This window comes from Phasianus colchicus, chromosome 1 (genome assembly GCF_987193195.1).
Source record: "Phasianus colchicus chromosome 1, bPhaCol1.hap1.1, whole genome shotgun sequence".
NCBI classification, from domain to species: domain Eukaryota; kingdom Metazoa; phylum Chordata; class Aves; order Galliformes; family Phasianidae; genus Phasianus; species Phasianus colchicus.
Window position 1 is genome coordinate 26,871,995 of NC_143436.1, and position 24,683 is coordinate 26,896,677.

The 24,683-nt window shown below is 36.4% G+C and overlaps 1 protein-coding gene across 13 annotated transcripts in view; it reads right to left on the reverse strand.

Moving 5' to 3' along the window:
- The window catches only part of FOXP2 (forkhead box P2), a 414,481-nt gene that overhangs the window by 270,612 nt on the left and 119,186 nt on the right, over positions 1-24,683 (reverse strand). For all 13 annotated transcript variants that reach the window (XM_090137455.1, XM_090137453.1, XM_090137439.1 and 10 more), the window contains exon 3: positions 17,657-17,739. The gene's annotated coding sequence lies outside the window, so the exon portion shown is untranslated. The remainder of the gene's footprint in view (positions 1-17,656; positions 17,740-24,683) is intronic.

The window sequence follows — 24,683 nt, forward strand, 5'->3', positions numbered from 1 at the left end:
GGTTATCACACGCACTCTTACCTGATAAGCACACTGTACCTCATAAAAGGTATACTAACAAATCAAATTCTAAAACTCTGATTAATCACAACAACTCATTAAATACTACGTTTTTATGTTTTTACAAAAAATATTCCCCAAACATCCCCTCGCAATACCATCAAAAGTGAAGGGATGAGAATTGGCACATAGCCATGGCTTGGAAAGCTCAAAAACTTGGTGTATCAATTCAAAATAACTGGAGGTTCCAAATGGAAATTCTCATTTATGTAGATAGAAAATCTGCAATCTCAGTATGTCCTTATTTTACTGATCGCGTGCAGTCTACTTTAATTGCCAGAATATTTTTTTTCTTTTTTATTTCTTTTATTTTTCAGGAAAAAAAGAAAAAAAAAGTGGTTATGAAGAAAAAAAAAGAGTAAGTTGACATTAAAAAAAAAAAAAAAAGTAAACAATAGAATTATCATCATGTAGATTTTTATGTACTTATTTTCAATGAGCCAGAAAATAAAATTCCACAAATTACATCAGTAATCTCGTTTCCCAAAGGGCAGCTTCCATATCCCATGGATGAGAATCCAAACTGAGTGACTACAAGAAGGTTTCCAAACACAAACGTTTCTACTTTTTCTCACAGTTGGACAAGCAGTGTAAAAATAAAGTTTCTTGATCTTCAGGATGTTTCTGTACACAAAAGTATGGATCAAAGCTGATGGTAACAGTGCGGTCCTCTTATCAGGTTAAGATACATCGTATGTCAGTACTTGTAGAGACAGTCTGATAAAACAAAAAATTTAAGTGCCTCCAGGCTATTTAGGATTTTATTAATTTAATTACATTAGTTGGGAAAAGAAAAATGTTTAAAACTAAATCATAAACACAGAAAGATATGAACTAGGTCACCAATAATGTCTGGTATGAAATGAACGAAAGATTCTCAGTTTCAGAGATACTGCTTCAGGCTTTCTGCAAGATCAGGATACATCAGATCTAGAGTTAATTCAGTTGTCTGAACATCCATAAAACACAGCAAGATGCACGTGTGTAGGTAAGCACATGCTGTCATGGATGCTTGTGCAGAGCCCTAAGGAGTGTACTGGAGCTACTACAAGTTCCTGCTTCCCAAAACAGGAAAATTAAAGCTACTTCTAAGATCACGTACACACACTATGACAATTCTCCAAAACAATTTAGGACAGAAAACTTTGCACAGGCCATATGCAAATGCCATATTTTTTAAGTGTTTTTTCCACAATCATAAAATCCAGAGCAGGAATCTTGTTTTGTTGTTGCTGTTCTGTTTTTGTTCTTTTTGTTTTGGAAGCAGAAACGTTCATTAGAATCCAGATAAAATTTTGCTTAGAGTTTAGTCCCACGGTTTTAGGAAACTCTATACTCCGCACTTCCAACTGATATATTTCCACAGCTTTTTTAAAAAAACCAAATAATCTGAAGTTTAAAAGCTTATTAAAAATAACTGGATTAGTATGAACAAGCTATTCAGTTTGGACACAATTTAGAGAAGGCCAAGATTTCTGGAGCCTACTTCCTTTATCCCAAAACTGAGCATACGTAATCGCAATGTTTACTAACTGTGCAAGCTTCATCTAGCTCACTTACTGTGGTGTTAATGAACTCACATTAGAGATTTAAAGGAGAAATAATCAAAACTTCTTACTTCATGAGTTTTGAAAGCAAACAACAACCTTTCTGTATAATACTGGCTCTATTAATTCCTTTTTTATGCATAGATTATTGCATAATGACTAAGAATACAGAAGACAGACATCTACAAGAAAGATATTGAGACACTGAAGCACAAGTCTTATGAGGAGTGGCTGAGGAAACTGGGGTTGTTTAGTCTGCCAAAGAGGAAGCTCAGGGGAGACCTTATCACTCTCTACAACTACCTGTAAGAAGGTTGTGGGTGAGGTGGGGTCAGCCCCTCCTCCCACATAACTAGCAATAAGACTAAAGGGAATGGCTTCAAGTTGTACCAGCGCAGGTTCAGGTTGGAAATTAGGAAAAATTTCTTCTCTGAAAGAGTACCCAGAAGCTGTTAGATGTTGTACTGAGGGACATGGTTCAGTGGGGAAAAACTGTAGGAAGGTGGATGGTTGGATTGGATGATCATGGAGGTCTTTTCAAACCTTGGTGATTCTATGACTATATGATGACACTCATTTATATGCCTTTCATTCTCCATATGTGAAGTTACTTAAAATCCATTTTGCCAGAGAACACCCAAGATGCTGATCTTACCTATGTCTTTAGAATATCACAGTTAGCAATACTACCACCAAAGTATACGCTTCTAGAAATATCTGTAGAGATACATAAACCAAAATTGTTTCAATGAAGCTCTGAATAAGAAGGGCTCCTAAGTTTACAAAGAATGGGGCAATGGATTTTATCTTTTTTTTTTTTTTAGCTGTATAAAGCAGATGGAGATATTTTATGCAAATAAAACACCCAATGATTTTAATGTATCTGTTCTTTATCCTTTATCAAGGATCTAGTCTAGAATTTTATGTCTCAAAATTTTTTTCTCTCTGAAACGTGAAGGAATCTGCTTCTAGATTCTTCATTCAGAGACACTGATTGTCTTTGATTCCAATAATAAAAATCACTTACAGCCAGGTTCCATTATTCAGTGCTTCGAACAGCTACGAAAAATTGGTATCAATGGATATCTGAAACTGTAGTCATAGTATAGGCTAATTAAGGCAATCAGGAAATCATGAGGTTGAGGTTGGAAGGGATCTATGGAGATACCCCCACGCTAACCCTAACCCTAACCCTAAGCAGGTCATCAAGAGCAGTTTGCTCAGGACCATGCCCAGTAATATCACAATACATGTAATTTTCTGAACTCTGCTTCTCAGCTCCAAACAGCATCACATACAATATGCAATAGCATTTGGCAGAGATTTCTGGATATTTTCTTCCAGAAAGCTGACTTGTTGTTTTTTCTTGTATTCTTTATTAAATGATTCAGTTTATAACAGGACCAAAGAAGCCAAATTATTCTTGCTCCTTGTCCCTGGGAAAAAGCAAAGAGAACTTTTAAGTTCAATTGCCCAGAAGGGAACAGGACAGATCTCAAGCCTAAGAGTTTGTCTTTTACTTATGGTTTTGCCTTCCTGACACTATGACTGAAGGATGCCAGGACAAAGACAGTGGTGCTTTAGGAATCCTGGAAGTGTCTTCATCTCACTTGGGAGCTCACCACAGAACTCTTTAGAAACAGTATCTAAAATAGAGATCTCTTAGAAAACCCAACCTAACTCACACCACACCTAATAGCATTATGGCATACAGTCTACATATATAGGACCAAAGACAACTGTCCACATCATCTTTGACAGCGTGACAAATCCTCTTAGGAGCTGATCTGGCCTTCTTTCACACTGTATTATCATCACAATGAGGTTCACCATCAGTAATAAATATGGCATAGTCATAATCATGTACTTTCATTAAACAGTTCTGCTTGTAAGAGCTCAACAATAGTTAAATGTGAAGTTTGAAGAAAATGTCCTGTGTCTAAAAGGAAAGCAAATTACAGTGGCATGATGTCTTTTAAATGCAGAGATATTCCAAAGTTTTAACTGAAACTTTTTCTCAACTGCCTCCCTTCTGAGAATTTATTTGTATGAATTTTTTATTCAAACACTCAGAAAATGTTGTACATTTTACTTAAGCAAAAAGGCCTGCCTGGAATACAACAATTGGTCTTTGTGGTTTCGATAGTACTGCTCATACCCATTCACTCTTCATATCAGTACCATGAAAAAGAGTTGTTTGTGATAGCTGTCATCTTTCTCTTGAAGTTTTGTTGTACTTTTCCACTCACCAACCACTTATCCTAACATCCACAGTGCCTAAGATGATGATATCAGGATCACACCACAGTTATATAGTTCTATTACTTTTTATTCAAAATTGGCTTCACACTTCAAATACATATTATGTTAGGCTATTTACTGTTAAGCAATAACTGTAAAGGCAAATAAACACAAATGCCAACAGATGAATAGAACAGGGCTTTTTAAGAACATCTTCAAATAGATGACTGTTGATGTACACAGTCCAAAGAGATGTTAAATGCATACATTTGGTTATTCAGCCAAAGATCTATTCACAATCTCAAAATTAAATGTACACATTTTGAAATCAAATCCTAATGGTTCAAACTTTGTCAAGTCAAGCCATAGATTGATGTATCATCAAAACTACTGATGCTCATGCATAACTCAAACATTAATTACTCTAATCATATTTAAGTGATACCATTGACAAAAATGTCTACAGATGTTCAACTTCAGCACAAAAGACTGCAAGTTTCCTGCACTTCTTTTAAATTCTGGCATATTAACGAGCATAGGAGCCCTTCACTGAGAATAACCAGTATTTACATCATTTAAAAGAGAAAAGTCTACTAAATTAGTATTTTTCCTGAAAGAAACTCAAGGAATTGATAAACAATAAGTGACAGCAGGAGACATTAGCAAAATAGGTAAAAAGAATAACACAGCGGATATGTCAGCTATCTTAACTATTATGGAAGTTGGTATTATTTGCTTTGCTAATTTGCTTAAAAATGCTGCGAGTACAAACACAGGAATGAAACCTCAGAAACACTGCCTGTATCTGATACAACTCCACCTGATCTTGTGTGAAAGGAGTTCAGACAAATCAGGTTTTACATTTACAAGAATTACAGAAAGCAAATATCTCAGACTGTGAAAGCCTCCTGACAATTCTTCCAAGTTGTTCTCAAAAACAGGTAAGAATTTCCATGCTAAAACATCAAACAGCTCCCGGCAGGAGTTACTTTAGGCAGGCCCAAGGAACAAGACACTGCAGAATTATGGCCTCTCCATCACAGAACAGCAGCTCAAGAAAGAGGACAAGAGCAAGGGATTATGGAAGCTTAGATATTGTTCACAATTCAAATTAATCTTTGAGTAGATGATGGGTTGTAAGTGACATGAATAAGGAAGGAGAATTTTCAAGGAAATGTTGCTGGTGTCCCACAGGCAGGAGGATTTGCGTGGCTGAACTGCAGCTTCCTCAGCGCCTGAGTGACACAGGCACCAACAAGAAGGCAGAAATTTAGGATAAAAAGCTTATCCTCATTAATATGAGAGCTATCAGAGAAACATGTTTTTATTTTCTTACTTTTTAAGCAGAAAGCTGGTGAGTTGAGATAGCAAATGGAGCAGCTGAAACTTCAGAAGAAAGAAGAGCAACAAACACAATGCCTGACCCTCCCCAGGAGTCTCGTTCTGCCCCTTGGAAATCCCTTCCATTAGAAGTAGGGGATCAGACCAGTGGGCCAAACCCTGGTATTGGGTGAAAAGTCAAAGTAAACCTGAAGAATCCTATATGTAACTACTCTTTCTGAAACTAACTAACTAAAACAATTCATAAGAAAATTATTCAATATGTATAGGTTATGTATAGTTAGCCAGTTAGTGATAAGGGTAAGGGTTTTTTCCTTCCATATGAGCATATATATCCTCGAATATCACAATAAATGGGAAAAGGGGGGGGGGGGGGGGGGGGGAGGGGGAACAACTGAAATAACCAGACCTGTTTAAAACTGCAGAAAAACGTGAATAGTTTAAGCAATCATAGGTAGTGAATTTAGACAAGCTTTTGTCATACCATGTTTGTTGTGTTATGTCAAAGAAAAAAATCAGTTATAATAAGCATAATTATTTTAACAGATTCGAATGAAACTATATTCAAAATGCAGTTGTAGATGCAGATGTTCAAGACAGACTTCCAAAGCTACTGCATTACATAAAGTAGTACAGAAACAGTATTTTTAATTTTCAATAAAGCGTTTTACAGTATTTTAATAAATGCCTTTATGATACAGGATTCTGTGTTCCTCAGAAGTAAATAAAATAGTAACTCCGTCAAGCTCACAGAATATCTACATAAGCCATTTTACAAGGCAGATATACTTTTCCTTCTTTTCTACGAATGCATAAAGCTCTCCTTCAAGCTCTTACTAAATCTATTGATCTGTGAAACACAGTGCACTCCAGGGAGGCAATTCACTTGACGTTATATATCAAATGATGAGATGAATAATGATCGTACCATTTGGTAATTAAACGTCTTACAAACCTTTTAACTGACTGAACGTCAGAAAGGTCAAATGAGGTTAAGCCTATTTTTCTGTTGTTTTTAATTATTTTCTTATATTTAGAAATACAAAAGCCATATTTAACAGTAACTATAATACTACATAGCAAAGTCAAATAATTCAATAACATACTTTTTATTCCTGTATTCTTATACGGTTTGAATACGTAGAAAAAGTGTTTTTTACCCTTCAGTCCTACTAAAATTGTTATGCTTTCGGGGAAGCAGCCATGCATTGGCATAGCGCAAACAACTAACAGTATTGCTGGGTTAAGGGAAATGAACAGCACATAAATCAAATCTAAAATATATCAAAGCATCTAGCAATTAAATTAAAGCTCCCTGATAACTTCCTATGTAGTTGCAGGAGTCTGAATTTTTGCTAGAGGATAAGTATATCCTATTTTGATTGTTTGAAGTAACTCGGTGTTTCTTTTTACACTTCAATTTGAACTTTTTGTCTACTAACATATAATAATACGTTGGATACTAGAAATAAATCCAAAATATTTAACACAGTAGTCTTCTACAACTGTAATTTCATGAAAAGCTTTGCATTTTGCCTCTAAAACTGGCAGCTGAAAGAATTGCAGAGAAAGTCAAAAGATGCCACAAATATGTTTCTTACTACAGACTGCCAATACTGTACAAGTCACCGGTCCAGAGAGCTGAGGATTTCTCTCCAACACCTCTCTCAAACATGGGCTTCCTTATAAAAGACATATTTACTTCTATGTGGTCAGCCTAACCTTATGTGCTGTCATGATCCAGTATCCTGACTGTTCTTGAAGGAATACAGTCCTCGCACTGTCATTCAAATGACATCAGCCTTCGCTACCATTAACAGACTCAGATCCCAAATATTAGAACATAGGATTTTGATCTAGTGGCTTTCCTTAGAAAATGAAAACATCTTGATTAGGCCATAAAAAAGTGTCCAGCATCTTTCTCAAAAACAAACTGGGTCAGATATAGTAAACTTCCACAAATGTACAATCACACCACAATCTTTGAGAGGACAAAACACAACCCTAACAGCCTATATATTACAGTTATCTCTTGGAGCAGAGCAAATCGGCCACTCTCAAAAACCTACTGAGGCTGGTAGACTACATTGCCCTAGATGCCTCTTCACAGCCAGACCTAACACAGAAAAGAGATTTCTGGGGTAGAAGCTGAAAGACAAAGAGAGGATTTTTCAGAGCATCTAAGGAAGTAAAGCAACAGATGGATTCACCAGCTGGGGGGCAGAATTTTTCTGGGGAAATCTTGCATCCATGCTAAGGACTGGCCATTACAATGGGATGTGACAGAGATGTGGGAGATACCTTCTTAATATCAACTGCCAGTCACTCAAAGTACTTTGTCTTTCTTTGTCTCAAGGCTGAAAACAGAGGTCAAGTTCATAAAATGAAAAAGAGGTAATTAAATCACATGCTCTATCTTCCAGGATCTTTAAAGTCTTGGACAGGGTATTCAAATTCATAATGTAATAACTTCAAAATACTTTCCTATCAAATATATTTGATCAATCCAATATACGTTTTTTTCAAGCCTAATAAATCAAATAAATTTAAAATACCTTGAACTAAAAATATTTCTGAATTGCAAAATTAAAAGAATGTAAATGATAAGACTGCAGTAATATTAGTACTTTGTCAGACCTCTCACTCTCCAAAAGGATAGTATTTGGCAAATCTTCTATTTTTACTCTAGAAAATGAGAGACAAAGAACAAATATTCATTCTTCTAAAAGTCCAACGTGAAAACTTTTAGATAAAACTTTTTTCTTTTCTTTTTTTCATATCAGTAAGAGCATTACTTCATTCTCTTTTATAATGCAAAGTAAAGAACTGCTGGACTTCACAAGGTTGGAAGCCCAACCTTAGATAAGCAAATTAACAGCTGCTCAGATCAGACTGATTTCAGGACAACCTTTAGACAGAAAACACCTGAAGCCTGTATTTCTTCAATATAAGCATGCGATTTAACCACTGACCTGTACAAAGATATTCTGCCGAGGCTCAAGGCTGTTTGCATACCTACAACTGGCAAACAGCTGCAGCAGCTAAGGGTGCTCCTGTCCTCCCTCTCCTTACCTGTTGTCTGTTTCCTTCCCAGTGCAGGGGCTGCCTGCTGCCACTCAGGGCCTCAGGGCAGAAATGACCACATCAGCACTCCAAAGCAACTTCTCTGCAAAGCCAGGCAGCACAGTACAGACTGCTAAGATAAGTGCCTTGGTCTAAGATGATGGATTTCCCACTGCACCTGGGGAGCCTTTCCACACTCATTCCCATTTTTCTTTTTGCAGGTATTACTCCGAAGGAGTTAAAAGAAGAGACAAGTTCTGGTGTAGTGCTAATAATGAATTGTTGGAAGAGGGCAGAGATATCTAGAATTCCAGCACCTTTTTATTAAATAATTACATTCTTTAGCTATTAAAAGGATTACTGACAAATAGAAGTCTAATACTTCTGTAGTAAAGAAAGATTTTTACAAATGGGTGTGCTTACCTTCCACATTTCCTACAATATGGGCTCAAAAAAGCCATCACAGAGTAATATAGTCAGAGAAAAGTCAAAATATTTTCCCATTCATTTTGTTAATTCAGTTCAGCCTATTACTGCAGCAAATATTTACCAACTTACTGTAGTACACAGTGCCCAGATAATAAACAGTAGTTTCAAAGTTAGTTGCAAAACACTAACATCATGTCTTTGTCACACCACGCTACATCCATCTGCTCTAGTCTGAAATGTATAGATAACTTGACCAGAATAATACAAAATTTTATTAGGCTGGAAATTCAATTACAGAAGTATGGGAGCACCTATGTGTATTTCAACAGACATAAAACAAAAGTTAACTGAGTTTCTCCTTCAAGTATACAACAGTGAACTGAAATTTTTGTCTGTTTCCCATTAGTGTAAGTACTTCCAAAATATGTATAACAGAAGTATACAGATTCTGCAACTAAATTTCTGCTTTGTACATGCCAGTGCAGCAAGCCTTATAGCTTACTCTTAAGACGTCAGTATGTATTGTTTAAAATTATAAGCAGGCAGCTATAAATTTGCCGTCTATGAATATATACCTGGTATTTTCTTCTACAGAACCATCACAGATTCTGAATAACACACTGAATTTTCATGTAGGTACCGAAATTTATACATGCATGCTTGGTGGGACCAGAGCCACCACACGAACCCAAATATCACCTATTTTGTTTCTACAGATAACTCGTGCTCAGAAAAATAAAGTAAAAGTTCCTCCAAAAATTAAACTGCACATTTGGGTTGTGTAAAAAATCTAATTTTTTACACAAGTTAGGCGCGCGTATCCTCCTCAAATCACCACTAAAAATGTATCTCCAGTAAACCATGACTGACAGCTATTACCACTAAATAGCTGTTTAACAGACTGCATTAAAATGTCGAGGGCTGGTTCCTGAGGGACAGAGGTCTTTGTCCAGTTCCTAGATGACAGTGCCCACATCAAAAAATCATTACCTCTTCCTTTGCCAGATCCTATAATGCATTTTCCAGAGAACACAAGAAATCACTCTCCAAGACAGTTAACAAGCATCACTTAGAAATACAAAGCTATTATAAAATCAGTTTTTAGGAAAGTTAACTCTCAAAGCAATCACATGAACATCCATTCCATTTCCAAGATCCTATTTATTTGCAGGAATTAGATCTGCTGCTTTTTCTTCCATATGTGGTCAGATGTATGGAATGGCTTTCTATATCACTTGCAATTTTTTTTTTTTTTTTTTTTCCTATTTAAAATGAAGATTTTAAATAGCTGATTTATCACACGGGTCGCAGGCATGTTTCTGGATTTGGTAACTTCAAGAGCATCCTGAAAATATAAATAGTTTATTGTGTTTCTGGAAAACAGGGGAAACAATATCATGAAAATCAGCTTTTCACAATCAATTCATACATGTTCAAATAAGAAACCATGCTGGAAAGCAGCACAAATAAGTTGTTCTGAAAAATAATGGAAACCACATTTGTTTCCTTAAGTTTTACAGAAATCCAATGTAAACTACTGTTGAGGTTTCTATTTCTCTTGATATAATTTGCTTTTTTTTTTTTTTCCCTCTCTAAATCAATGTGTTGGAGAGCACACAGGCCTATGCATTGGCTCCCCAATGGTAATGTCCAATGGCTTTCCAATTTAACTAGAAAAACCTGTGATAGATAGGAAAGACAACCCAACACAGAAATGAGCAGTGAATCTCTATCTTGGATCACTTACAAGGGAAGAGGAGGAAAAAGAAGGAAGAAAAAAGGAAACTCTACATTTGTAATTAAAATCTAATTATACTACTTATGTTCTCATTGCCTCCTCATAAAGACAACACCTCCTGAAAACTTCAATTCATAGAATGTAAAAGAGGAAAAAAAAAAAAAAAAAAAAGCTAACATGGAGATCTGAAGCAGAGCTGTTGATTCCCTGTCTTATCCCTCCCACAGAAAAACAGAAAGCTTCACAAACAGAAAGGGTGTGATAGGATGAACAAGAAGAGACTTCCTCCAGGAGGATGGGAAGCCCTATCTTGCTGGTGACCCAGACATTAAATTTTATTTTTTAAGTGCTGAAATTTAAAGTCTGGGATGTTGCAAGAGATGAAGAATTTGGCCAGACACACACAATCATCAGCATGGCAACAACAACAAAGAGAAAAGATCTCTCCAGAGCTCAGTTGGTGCCAGTGTTCTGGATTATAAACACAGCAGAGTATTTTTTCCTTTTAAAAATATTACCGATATGGGAAAAAAATGAGAATATCATTCACATTTTCTTAGATTTATTCACAGTCACATTTGCAGTATGATTTTGACTAGCACCATCCCTTCCACTGATCACATCAACACAAGTAACTATTCTAGCCAGAATAGTATGGAAATCCATCCATACTATGTTTTTCCAGTCTTTCAATTCAGTCCTGCAAGTCATTTTCAAATAGCTCATTCATAACTTATTTCAAAACCAATATTCGTGGAACCTTACAAGCTTCCCATCCTTAAGTATCAACAGTCTTTCATCTTATGAACATCTTATCGATGCTTACAAATATCTAAATGGCAGTATGAAGAGGATGGGGCTTGGCTCTTTTCAGTGATGCCCAGTGACAGGACAAAGGGCAATGGGCACAAACTGGAACACAGAAGTTCCACCTGGATATGAGAAAGAACTTCACTGTGATGGGGACAGAGCACTGGAACAGGCTGCCCAGAGAGTTTTTGGAGTCTCCTGTGGAGACATTCAAAACCCTCCTGGACACTGTCCTGTGCAACCAAATGTAGGTAACCTGCTTTAGCAAGGGGTTGGACTGGATGATTTCCTCTGTGATTCTGTGAGTCTGCGTGATCCTGTAAAGCTGCAGTAAGGAATATATATGTATCATTTTACAACATCATTTTATTCTTGTTCACTTTATATTCTGTACACTTAAGAAACTCACTCTTTATCAGTTTCTCAGTATGTAACTGATGCAAGCAGTAAACTAGACTACCATTCAAGTACTTCACAGATAGTCTACTTTCTATAGTAGAGTTGGAAGTGACTGCTGCCCTGCACAGAATAGTACAAAATAGTACAAAAAGATCCCACTGAAAGCATTTTCCTTCATTTCTCTAGGGAAATAATTTAGTATCCCAATACAGCTTACCAACTTATGAACAGAAGTTTTCTCATGACAATCTACCTACATTTCACCTTTTTGCTTAATTTCATCCTGTTAACTCCAGCTGCACCACTGTGTTTATTCTAAGAGATCCTTCTTCCTTGTTGTCACTACCTTCAAATACTTACTGGTTATTCTCTTTCTTCCCAGAACTACTGCGTGAAATCCATACAGGTTGTCTTCAAAGTATGTGAGGTCAGAAAAAGACACAATATCAAGGACATGGCTTAGTGGACAATATTGGTGGTAGGAGAATGATTGGCCTAGATAATCCTAGATGTCTTTTCCAACTTTTATGACTCTATGATAACAAATGGTTGAACTTCAAAAAAATAAAGTATACTTTAAATATTTTATTGTATTAAACTGAAGTTCAAGTGCCTTGTTTTGTTGAACCAGTGGTTCAAATAACAACTTCTATGATACTACTTCTAGTCACACACCTGTTGGTGCAACTAAAAAAAAAACCAATACCTATTGTCAACCAGATATAGGAGTAAGAGGTAAATATTACCTTTTTCAGCTTACCTTGCTTATTATGTATCATCTTTTTTCTAAAAATAACATGGACACACTGCACTACTCATCTACAGCAACTCTTTATAAAATTAAAAATCAAATATTTGGGTTTTGTTGAACATCATCCTAAATAGTTAGGCACAACAGCTGTAGCAGTTCTTATCTTTAATGTACTATTCTATTTCATACATATTTTTAGGATTGTTAGAATCTATTTTAGCAGCTTTAAATGTAATTTTCTAAATTAGTTACTTAATTATTAAAACCCATAAAATTAACAATGTACTTTGCATTATTTCACAAAATCATTTTTATCAACTAATAAACTCAACCTTAGTTAATCTTGAGGATCTTGGAATGCACTCTAGAAGTAGTACCACACCGTATGGCTTTAAAATTAAATTTTAAGAGACTGGTGATCCATCTCTGGTTTGCTTTCTGACCAAACGTGCACAAGGCTTATCCTTCTTCGTGGGCAGTTAATGCCAAGCCATTATCTAGCTGATGACTTCGATGATTCACTGGCATCAAACGTTTCACACCTCAGTCATCAACATGATCATCACCAGTCTCTTAAAGAAGCAATAAGAAAATCTGTATAGCCATTACTCTAGATTTTTTTTTTTTTTTTTAAGTGAAAATCTGTCTATTTGAGAGAAGTAACAATTTAAAGAACAATGGAAATTTCACTGGAAATGATTATACTATTTCCAGCAATTAGACTTTTGGTAAAAGAAAAAAAACATTAACAGTTTAACATCAAGCCAGCAGGCACCTTATCCTGGTATATTGTGCATAAAAAAGCATTCCCATCTGCTTCAATGCTTAGGCTTTTTCATGGGCTTAAACCTGTCAAATTATTCCATTTGATTTCAAGAGAATTCTCATATGGCAATCTATTTTATTTACTTTATCTTCAATAAAATGGTTGAGTGAGCATTAGCAACTATGAGACACAAGTTTCAATCAGTCCTCTAGCAAAGGCGTCAATCTACATTAGACCTACTGTGCTGTGAGTTGCAGCCAGAAATCTGGAGTAAGACAGGGCAACAGCGAATGAGTGAGAGAGACCTAATAAAGCAGCAGAGAAGAGAGAGAAAATTCTCCCTAGACACTACCACACACTGCTTATATAATGTGTGTGCCTAGCTCAACACACCAGTAGCTCCTTAATAAAGCTGACAGCTAAAAAGGAGATTCAGACTCCAACTTTATTTTACATGACAACTACAGTAATGGTCCTCTGTTCTCAAGCAGGCCACATTTAGAAACCTGCATTCAGTTCACTTAGAAATTAAGAGTTCTCACCTCTCTTATTCATACCACAGAAAAAAAAGAAGCACAAAATTATTAAGATGCATACCATCTCTCTCTCTGTCATAAAATTACTAGAAAAAAATGTCAGATTTCAGCTAGCTTTTCCCTAAAATTTTCTATGATGGAAACCACAAAATAATCAGTGTATTTGAGCAAAAGCTCATTTTCTAAAGATGGTATCATTAAGGACTAATTCCAAGAAATGTGGGGTATCACTCCTAGATGCTGTGAAAATATCTCCCAAAGCACAAACTTTGTAGTAAGTGATGCAAGTTCATATTTGATATGGGCTGTAAAAAGCAGATTATTATAATAGTGCTCTTCCCAGCAAACCAGACCATTTAGACTGTACTTAATGTTCAGCTGAACTGAAAAGCCAGCCAGCTTAAATACATGGTTTGATACTTTGTATAATCATAGCAAAAAATCTAACACCTCTAGTTTGAGACCATGAATTCAATTCTATCAACTACATTTTGGCAGAAGTTGACTTCATTTACATTGCATTCAGGCTCTCCCAAATCAGTAATTTACAGCTATTAATAATAATTCTGGACGGATCATTCAAAATTCCCCAACAATCAGTATCTACTCCTTTAAAAAGTAAAGCACTGATTGTTTCAGACTTCCTGGTAAAAACCCACCAGCCCACATCCAGTTACTTTTTGGAAAGCAGACACTGTATTTTCCTTTCAGCATTATGCTGTATTTCTTCCTCTCCTTCACTTCTGCCCTCTGACCAGACATGTGGAAGGCTTTAGCCTTTGTCATGAACATAGGCAATGCCAACCCACCACCAGGCTGATGGAATGACTTGGATGATTCACTGGCATCAAATGTTTCACACCTCAGGCATTGTGACATGATCACCAGCAATATGTCCTCCCATACCTCTTGAGAGAATTCAAGTTCAGCTGCAAGACAACTGTCTGTATCTTCCTACTAACCTGACAATACTGTAATACAAAATTGTATTTTTGTCCTATGCAAAATAAACACCAAGAGAAAGACTGAACATTTAGTAGGCAAACAAAATGCATACATATACAATAAGTATACACAAGTCATAAGTGTAATGTCCTATAGCATAAGAAAAAGCCAGGAATCAGCACCGTGTCTCTTTCTACAAATTGCCAATACAGCACAAAGAGTTAGATCAATTCAATAATAATTAATTCTATATCTACAATTCAGTTCACTAACACAAAAAAATATAGAAAATATTTAGAAAATTACCCCAGCTTCTTCTTCAAAGCCTAATTAACTCTGAAAGTCCAGAAGTAACTGGTTAACTAATCATCTCAGTGTCAATTTAAGTCATCACTTAAAAATCAGAACATTTTTTCCCAGTATGGATCTTTGTCTTTGTTTCAGCTTCTCCTACTCTAATTCAGTTTTCTAGATGTTCCTCCTGAAGTCTCAAGTGGTTTAAAGACAGAGTAGAAAAAACAGATGTCTCTATGCTAATAAAAATTTACTCGTGAACTCAATTTTGTTTTTGTTTTTGTTTTTTTTTGTATTTGTATCACTACTCTCATGACTGAATCGTAGCTTTCAGTCAGTGCAGAGACACCATATCCTGCCATAAAAAAGTATCAACCCTGTATGATACACTGAAGAATCAGTAGTCAGAATTTACTACTATTTCCTCACGGACTACAAAAACATTCCCTTCCCGCTTTCACGTACTGCAAAAAATAGAGACCATTGCTGAAGAAGCCAAAAAAGACTTTGGCTTTCTTTACAGAAAGCACTTTTATAGATTGAACTTAACTTCAAGTTATGGAAGAAAATAATGGAGGAAACAGAGTAACATTATTTTCCTCCATATGCCTTAAGTTCCAGACATATTGGAATTCAATAAAATGATACTGCCAAGCTATCATAGATGCACAAGTCAGTACTACTGCATTTCTGACATTATTTGGTACCAAAAACAGTCAATTTCCAGAAAAACATTCTCAAAAAAAATCTGTTTGGCTCATCAGGTTTCAGATACAACACACTTTATTAAAATAAGTACATTTCTATCAAAACAAACAGTTCTCCAAAGTACTATTTCTTCATAGACATGGTCTGTCTTACACCTTTCCGACACATGCGTATTAATATATAACAGGAATACAGTCATGCTTGCACCACCAGTTAGAAAGCAAAGAATCTGAACCTTTTCACTGGTTTCTCCACTGGGTAATATAAGAAAAAACACTCTTTTGTAAATACACTGCTACATATTAACATATAACCATACACAAATTTCTACACGATCAAAGTCTACAGTTTTCAGTGCTCTATATCCTCTGATTTACAATACACTAAGTTCAAACTGTATCTTTCCCTTTTTTTCCACCACAGTCATGCTGTACCCTTCAGGCCTATATCTAAGCTCATTGGAAAAAGGTGAAATTAATTCAGAAGAAAGGAATTTTCTTTCTTATTAGCCAGTGGGTAAAGACAGCCACAGAGGACCACGTACCAGAATCATCTTGTTTGGTAGTGCTTCAAATGAGGTTAAAAAGGCCCACGCCTCTTCCCAGAGGGTGGAACTTCAGAAAACTAGTTACAAGCAGTTTCAACACTAATTATTCTCACCATCAACTTCTAGTAGAACTCTCTTTTCTTCCAAGCCATCAGCCCATGGAGATGGCTCTATTAAGGAGAATACAGTTGTATTTAAATAGTCTGTAATACCTTACAAATTGTTGCACGTGCAGAGAAATAGTACGTCTTTACTCTGGAAATAGCAGTGTATAGGCAAGCAGTTGGGCCTGTTTGCTGTTGTTGCAACTGTTGAGCACATTTTGAAACTTATATGTGACAGTATTGCCTAAACAAGTACGAAAAATCTGAAACAGATGCTAGAGGCTACCTAAGCTCTTATCTTCCACAAATACTTTCAGAATATCCCTTTCTAGATCTCTCTAAGGTAAAAGAACTCGTATCTTATCTTATCTGATTCACTCAATATATACGTGAAGGTCTGGAGCAAAGCAAGGTATTAAGTGCAGGCATGCCAATCCCAGAGTGGTACTATGTACACCAATTCTGAACAGGCAGGTTCAGACTGCTAACATATATTGAAGTTCAAACAAGATTTGAACTCATGGTCTTTGACATCATGGAATATTCCTAGTTCCCAATGGAACAGAGGTCATTCCCATTTTAACAGACTACGAATATACAAGCACAGGAATTCATTAGTAGTTTTATCTTTTCTTTTGTTGAAAAATGCTCAATTATTGCAGAAAATTACACAAATATAATCCAAAAGAATTTTCTAAACAAATATGATATAGTGAAACTATTCAGTGAGCCTTCATTCTAGCCACTCATCAGTAAACAACTTAGGGAACAAAAATTTACCTTCAGTAATCACTGTATTAATTTCTTTCTACCAACTGTACTAAAATCCTTTTATAGCAAAAGCCAACCATGAGATTCCAACAGCGTTACCACAGTAAGACTAAGAGCAAATGCAAAAGACACTGTATCAAATAAAAAGATCTTGTATACTGTATCTTTGTTCATGATTCTTAAGGAATAATCTTGTTATTTTCCGTTTCTTCTAGATAAAACATCAGGCATGATTTTTTCAGCTCACGGGCAGGACATGACAATACCCCTGCAGGGTGAAGCTAAAATCTGACTTTTTGCAGTGAAGTTTTCTTCACTGCACCCTATCTCCTCCTCCAATGCTCCAGAGACCTTGCTGAGACAACCCTGTTCCCTTTTTTCTGTTAGGTTTTGTGTTGTTGTTTTTTGTTCTACTTTTTTGTTTTTCTTTCTGGTTGGCAGTTAAAAGCCAGGGAAAGCCTAAAAGATGTCATCAGAGTAGAAGTAGCCACACATCTCAGTAAATGAGAGGCAATAGAGAGCAACTATTTGAATATGGACTGGTGAGGAAAAACAGCAATTCCACAAAAGCTGCAGAATATAATTCTCAAAAGATTAGTAACTCACCTGCTTCTTCTGAGCCTCAAAAAGATCTTTAAATTCAACCTTGAACTGGAGCGATGTCCAAAATCAATTCCAGTATCACCATCCTGATAAGACAGAGAAAAATATTTACAGCTATGTAGACATCACTTAATCAAAGCAAAATAGAAAAGGCTTTATCACATTCCCTAATTACTTTCACCGTACATAAGCTGGTTCTTAAGTAATCTGAAAGGAAAAAGGAGTTATAACTTTCAATTTTGACTGAAATGTTTTGGGTAAAATCCTGAGCAAGTCTAAAGAGAAAGATTCCCTTAGTATACAGCCAGCTTAAAGAATGAATTTACTGTAGTTCACGGGAAATACAATCATTCATCAAGTCTCTGACGTGCAGCAGAGGGGAGATGAGGCATCACTCAAAGTCTAGTCTTATTCTTTTTATTTCTATTTTTTATTATTTATGTACCTGAAGACAAACAAGAGAGAGCCACCCCCCCGAGTAGTTTGTTAGAGACAAAGAATTGCATTCAATATCATATCACTCCCAGTAAGTTTAGTCCACACTGAAGGAAAGTAAAGAAGTGGGGGAGACAGCACAGTAATAGATTTAGATTTATATGTATTTTAGATAGGATGGAAGGACAGGAGCAGGTTGGACGCTTGAGATTACAAAACTGCATTGAAGGGAGAAAGATGGGCAAGGCAGAAGGAATAAAGACCTTACAGGTCTGTAGAAACTTTCCTGACACTGCATCTATACTACCCAATTAAGCAATGCTTGAGCACATTTCTATTTGCTGAAATCAGCTGGCACAGATCAGCCTAGATCTATGCCATTATACTCACATACCGTTCGAAATACAGGGCTAGCATGCAAACTGTCTAACGGAAACAGTCGAATGTCTGGAAAATTTCTGGAATAAAGTCAGTTTGCAAAGACCAAAAATGTGGCAGGGGCCTGGAAATATTTCCAATCACTGCTTAATTTACTAATATGGATGTAGCCTTAATGCCTGAAACTCTGCTACTTCTGAAGTAGCCTCTCATTGGTGCCTCTTGGCAATTTTCCCTTGCTGACAAGGTCAGACAGAAGCAGACTGAAAAGCAAAATGAATGCAGAATTTTATAAAGAGAAGACTGCTTTCCCACAGTTAAAAAAAAAAAAAAAAAATCTGTGTTCCAACTGGCATTATTAATACACACTTTGTTACAAAATGTTTGGACATTTAAAAGAGTTCCAGTTCTAACTTCTTCCTTTGTTTGTAGAGTATAGCAAAACCTGCTGGGAAGGTCGAAGTTCCTAGGAAACTGAAAGCTACCTGGCAGCCTCTGTAGTAGAGCAAGTGAAGAAGGAAGAGCAGAGAATGACAGGCTGGAGGAATAAACACTACGTGAAACCCCTGCACAGTAGGACAGCACTGGGAAATGAGGACAAAATCATACGCTCTCTTAATGCAAAGAAAGTAAAGAAGAAAATGTGAAAAACAGGTAGGGATTCTAAGGCAAATATGAGGAGGTGAAGATGGGCAGCATTCCTGAAAAACTGTTGGAAAGTAAAATATGTGTCAATGAAACTTTGTTTGATTGACACATGGTTATCCCACATCCAAAATGGCGATGTCCAGACAACCAAGAGAAGCGACCACCTTGCTCTCCTGTTTCCCATTAAACCACTGCACACGCAGGTATGCATCCAAACCTCTGAATTTTCTTCTGCACTTGAAGTCTAGACAGAAATACAGTCTGCAGTCATTTCTTCAATAATATTTGTTGTCTGTTGACGGATATTACTATGTGGGCCTTGAATGTCTGTATCTTTCTTTGCTTTTCTCCTGTATTCCTTTACTCCAAATACTCAGTTTTCTTGGTTTGGATCATATTAAGAGTCACATTTTGCTTTGGCCCACAAAAAAGACAATACATGATAGAAAAGATACATGAAAATATACATTAAAACATTACCTATTTTGGTGAGATACAGCCTTCTTATATGAAATTATCAAAGACAACATTTTATTCTGATTAATCTCTTACAAATAGGCCTTAACATGAAAACAACCGCACTTGCAAGTCTCAATTATTGGTATTTTATCTTTGCTCTTTTTGAATGTGCTTTCTAGAATTTTTCAAATGCCATTAAAGAACATTCACAGTAGGAAGGCATATCCACAGTACATGCAATAGATGTGTGCATCAGACACATGGCAGGCCTCACCTAGTAACCTCCTTTTTACCAGTACAGATATTCACCTTCAGAAATGCATCACTTGGCCTCCATCTCGTGTACACTACATTCCCATGTGGTCTACCCTGATGAAGGCAGCTGCCTCTTACAACATTTATTTTTCCTGTTACAAACACTGATTTGCTTTCATTTCTGTCTGCATCCTAAAACATGGACCTAGATCCTTTCAGTTATTTCAGTTGAACAACAGAGTTTCTCTACCCTCCCTTCAACAACGAAGCACATTCCATTCCTCTGCCCATCACAGGTAGATCTGAACATCACTGTTTGCCTATCCAATATTGACAGGGACATTTTTTCTACTTTTCAGGATCTAAGAATTCCATCAGAATTCTCCTTAAAGGACACAAAACTTCCCAAGATCTTAAAAGTATCCTAACAATTTCTCTTCTAAATGAAGTTGTAGTGGGTATAGTCAAGAACTTCCCAGCAGCTTGATGGAGTACTTTTTATTCACACAGGAACACTTACATCAAGTAAATAGCAGAATGCAGTTGAATGAAAATAATCTATATGTCACCCACCTTCAGCTTCTTATTCAAGTCCCTAAATTTTGAGTCAAACAAGCAAGACCAAAAACTTTTGTAAAGCCTTAGAAAAGTGTATGGGTAAACAGCTGAATTAATTTGGGATGTAGATACTCATTAGAAATGTAAATTTGGAGGAATTCCAAATCAAATTCTTCTCAAAACAATAAAATGTGCAATAATTATGCTGATTCATCTAGTACAAAAGTTTTTCATGCCTTTTTCAACACCAACAGTGTTATACAGTTAGGGCAGAATTCTATCACATACCATGCTGCAAACAACATTTTACATAAAAGGCATTATTCATTAGGATCACAGCTAACAGGATTTACATGAATTGTCACAACTCTGCCAGAAATCAATAAAATGTATCTTTAAAAAAAAATCAAAGTGAAACCCAAATTCACCCCTATGTTGAGACATTCCTTTGAAACTGAAATAAACAAGTACAGTACCCACGTGCTGCAAACAATTTCCTTTAGCTTTTTCATTCCGTTGCAGCATTCAACGTATAGCTCATCTTACATTTTGATCATGTTTAGATCATTCCCTGTTATATCTTTGAATGCTGTGTCTATTTCAACATTTTGATATGAGATTACATGTTTATATTCATTATCTTGGCTTGTCAGTGCCCTTCAGTACTTTCTAAAAATGTAACTAACTCCACAGAAGTACACCAAAGTTCTACTTCTTGACAGATACCAAGGGTGTCTCTACTTCACTCAGGCCTAGCCAGGTACATTTTTTTATACAGTAAAATGGGATCAAATTATTCATTACTACTATAAGCGACTATCTGTATGAAGATGTCAACTCACCAAAGCACTCTGAAGAACTTTAGAACATGACTGAGTGTCACATGCAACAGATATAGTTAGATATGCTTATTGTTGGGGCCAAACACACAGCTAACTTCAGCAAAACAAAAATTACTCAGTAGAGACACTGAATGTTATTTTAGTGGCGTATAAGATAACAGGACTTCAAAGCAAGACTTACACTGCACCGTGTCAATTGGATATTCTGAAATTTGGTTCAAAATACGTCATTAGCACACATGTATATTTTCAAAGTATGAAATAAAAGCATTGAAGTTATAATTAAAAATGCACAGTATGATTACAACATATTTAAACTACTTCAATACACAAGAAGCATTTTTTTGTTAGGTATATGGCTGCTCCAAAAGTAATGCCTCCTGTTTTATTATGATGGCTCACATATTAGAGGCAGATGTTTCTGGTATGGCAGTAGAGGTTGAACCTTCCCACCAATATTCCATTGAATATTGTTGCTGTGCAACAGATGGCTGCAGAGAGGCAGTCTGACAAATGGCATCTGACATGGATGATGACAAATGAAATAAAGATGTGTCATCTAATTGCTCCACGTGGGGAAAAAAAAAAGGCACTCATTCACATTCACTGATGCTTGCTGAACGTTTCTGAAGACCAAACACTGGATGCAACCACACCGAGGCAGTGAATGTCGCCTTTCTTCAGCAGTGGTGTCAGTGGGTCACCTCCACTGATGCAGATTTCTACAAGCACAGCATACAGATTCTTATTCATTACTGGCAAAAATGCACAGCTAATGGCAGTAACTATGTTTAAAAATAGTATTTTGTAGCATAATGCTTTGCTCTATCAAACAGTGGTTTTGTGCTCTTGGTATCTGTTATAGTTTCCACGGAAATAAATAGGAGGCGTGACTTCTGGAGTTGCCTTATAGATTGAAGCACTGCCAATAGGGAAAAAGCAGTGCATCTCTTCTTTTCTTGTACCTAAGGATTGGGTTGGACATTTTCCATGACCGAGAAATATTCAGAAGCTCATGACTAGATGAGCACTACGGGATGCCATTATAATTAACAAGAACATGCAAAATAAATTAGCAGTTATGTTTTATAATCATTCCAAAATTAAATGAGCCTATGAAAAGACCTTCATACTACTCTGATCTCATTAGTTAATTTTTACATGCCACTCTACATTAATATTTAGACAAATGAAGGCTGGATTTTCTTATCAGTGTGTTCAAACAGAAGTGCTATGGTGGAGGGAGCAAGCAATCATGTTCTTACCTGATACAGAAAAAATAATTAATTTCTGAACGTTTCTTGATCTGCCAATCTCCAGCAACTGCATCTTTTTCAAACTTTTTTTTTTTAAACAAAAACTATGCCATGTACTTACAGAATTTCACTTTAAATTCCATACAGCTAAAATTAATCTTGAAATTTCATAAAATAGAATTTTCTTATCAAAGTATCTGTACTCAATTAATAATGACAATATGCAACTGTGCAAAGAAATAGATCAAGAAAAAAATAATACAATTTACAGAAATCCATTAAAAATTTAGTATTTAGTGCTTTAAGAGTTTCCCGATGACAGGAAAAAAAAAATGATGCCATGAACTGAATACATCATGTACTTCTGAAATGTCCCATTCACTCTGTAGACAATGTACAGGTTATATATAAAAGCTCATCTAAGGAGGGAGGCTTGAACATAGGCTCAGATGTGTTTTCCATTTAAATCTTACTTATCCTAAAGATTAATAGAATGTTGATTATCTTTACTTACTAAGGCACACTGGAGAAAATGATGGCAGTACAAATACAGTACAAACAAACAGGAAGCCTAGAGCAAGGGAAAAATCATCCCTCCCCAGCTTTGTCTTCCCAAACCTTCACAGAAGCACCATCTGAATAGCTGGGTATACACACTAAACCACCCCTCAGGCAGATCTAACTTGCTTGACTTGTACTAACACGATAGATAACCCATGTTGACACTAATCTTATAAGTATGCACAAGCCAATATCATATTCATGGAGCTTTCTGAACTATTTATCCAACATGCACAGATACTATGCCTTACTTTATCTTCAGGCATGCCTGTCGTTCTTCTGAAAACATATAATTTATTATAAGACAGCTCAAAGAAGAACAACTTCCACTTGTTGGATTTTCTTATACCTCTCATATTAACCTGAGGTAGAGGTTCCTTCCAACTTAAACAATTCTCTGATTCTGTGATTCAGGTTACTATGACAGTTCATAAAAAGGTGCACCTTTTGCATGAAAATAAGAGAACAACTCTTAATATCACATCTGTCTGGAATTTAACAGTCTATTCATGTTAAACAACCAACACATATTCCTTAAACTATAGTCAAGGGAGATGACAACGAGAAAGGCAAAGTATATAAATATAACCCATATTGTGAGCCAATTCCTAAAGATACTTAAGAATCTGAGCACTTTCGTAATATTGAAACATGTCCCTATCAGTATGGAAGACTAAAATTAGGACCGTTAGATATTTTCAGTCTAGTAAGAGTAAACCTCACATCAGGCTATGACCTGAAGTAAATTTCCAGCCACAGACAATAACTCCTTCAATGTAGATTAGAATGCACATCTTTGAAGAGATGACAAAAGAAAAAAAAAGAAAAAAAAAAAAGTACTGCTATTTCAAACAGGGTCGCTGAATAAAAATGACTAAGCTTGTTATAAGGAAGAAAAAATGGACAACTAAAGGATTCACATCTTTAGAGAAGGCACAGAGAGTGACTGAAGACACCTTGTACAAGGTCAGAAGAAATGCATGCAAGCTACCAAAAAAGACTGAGGAAATCAAGAGAAAAGAGCTGACTTGAAAAAGCAGGATAAAGGAGGTTATTAGAAAAAAGATGGTATCCTTCTAAAAAAAGAGAAAAAACCTAAGTTGAGTCCAAGCAAGGAAAAGAGAGAGGATGGTAGCATCTGGAAGGCTTAGATATAAAAATAACATGACAGAGAGCTGTAAGTGCTGGCATTTACACATGGGCAGTGGTCCAGGAAGGGGTGGGGGGAGGGGGCTGTGCATGGGGCCAGCAGGGCAGGACCTGGTCATCCACAGCCAGGGAGCAGGGCAGGACAGGGGCAGCAAGGGCAGACACAGCCCAGGGAACAGTCACCTTCATAGAGACAGGCTAGGGCTGGGGGGTCAGGATCAGGCCCAGTGAGGGGCTGGCCATACACTGGGAGCCCCCTGGGAGCCCATATCCATCACTAGAAGAGGAAAGATCCACCAAAGACTATTGTTTTTTCATCTGCTGTAGAGGAGACCTGAGAAGTTACCAGGCCAGACTCCTTCCTTACAGAGATACATGAGAAGTTCTGTCTTAAACTGAAGTGTCATTAGAGAAGATTAGAGCAAGATAACAAATCAAGCTCTAACAAATCACTTCACTGGTGTGTCCCATCAAGAGCTCTACAGGAAC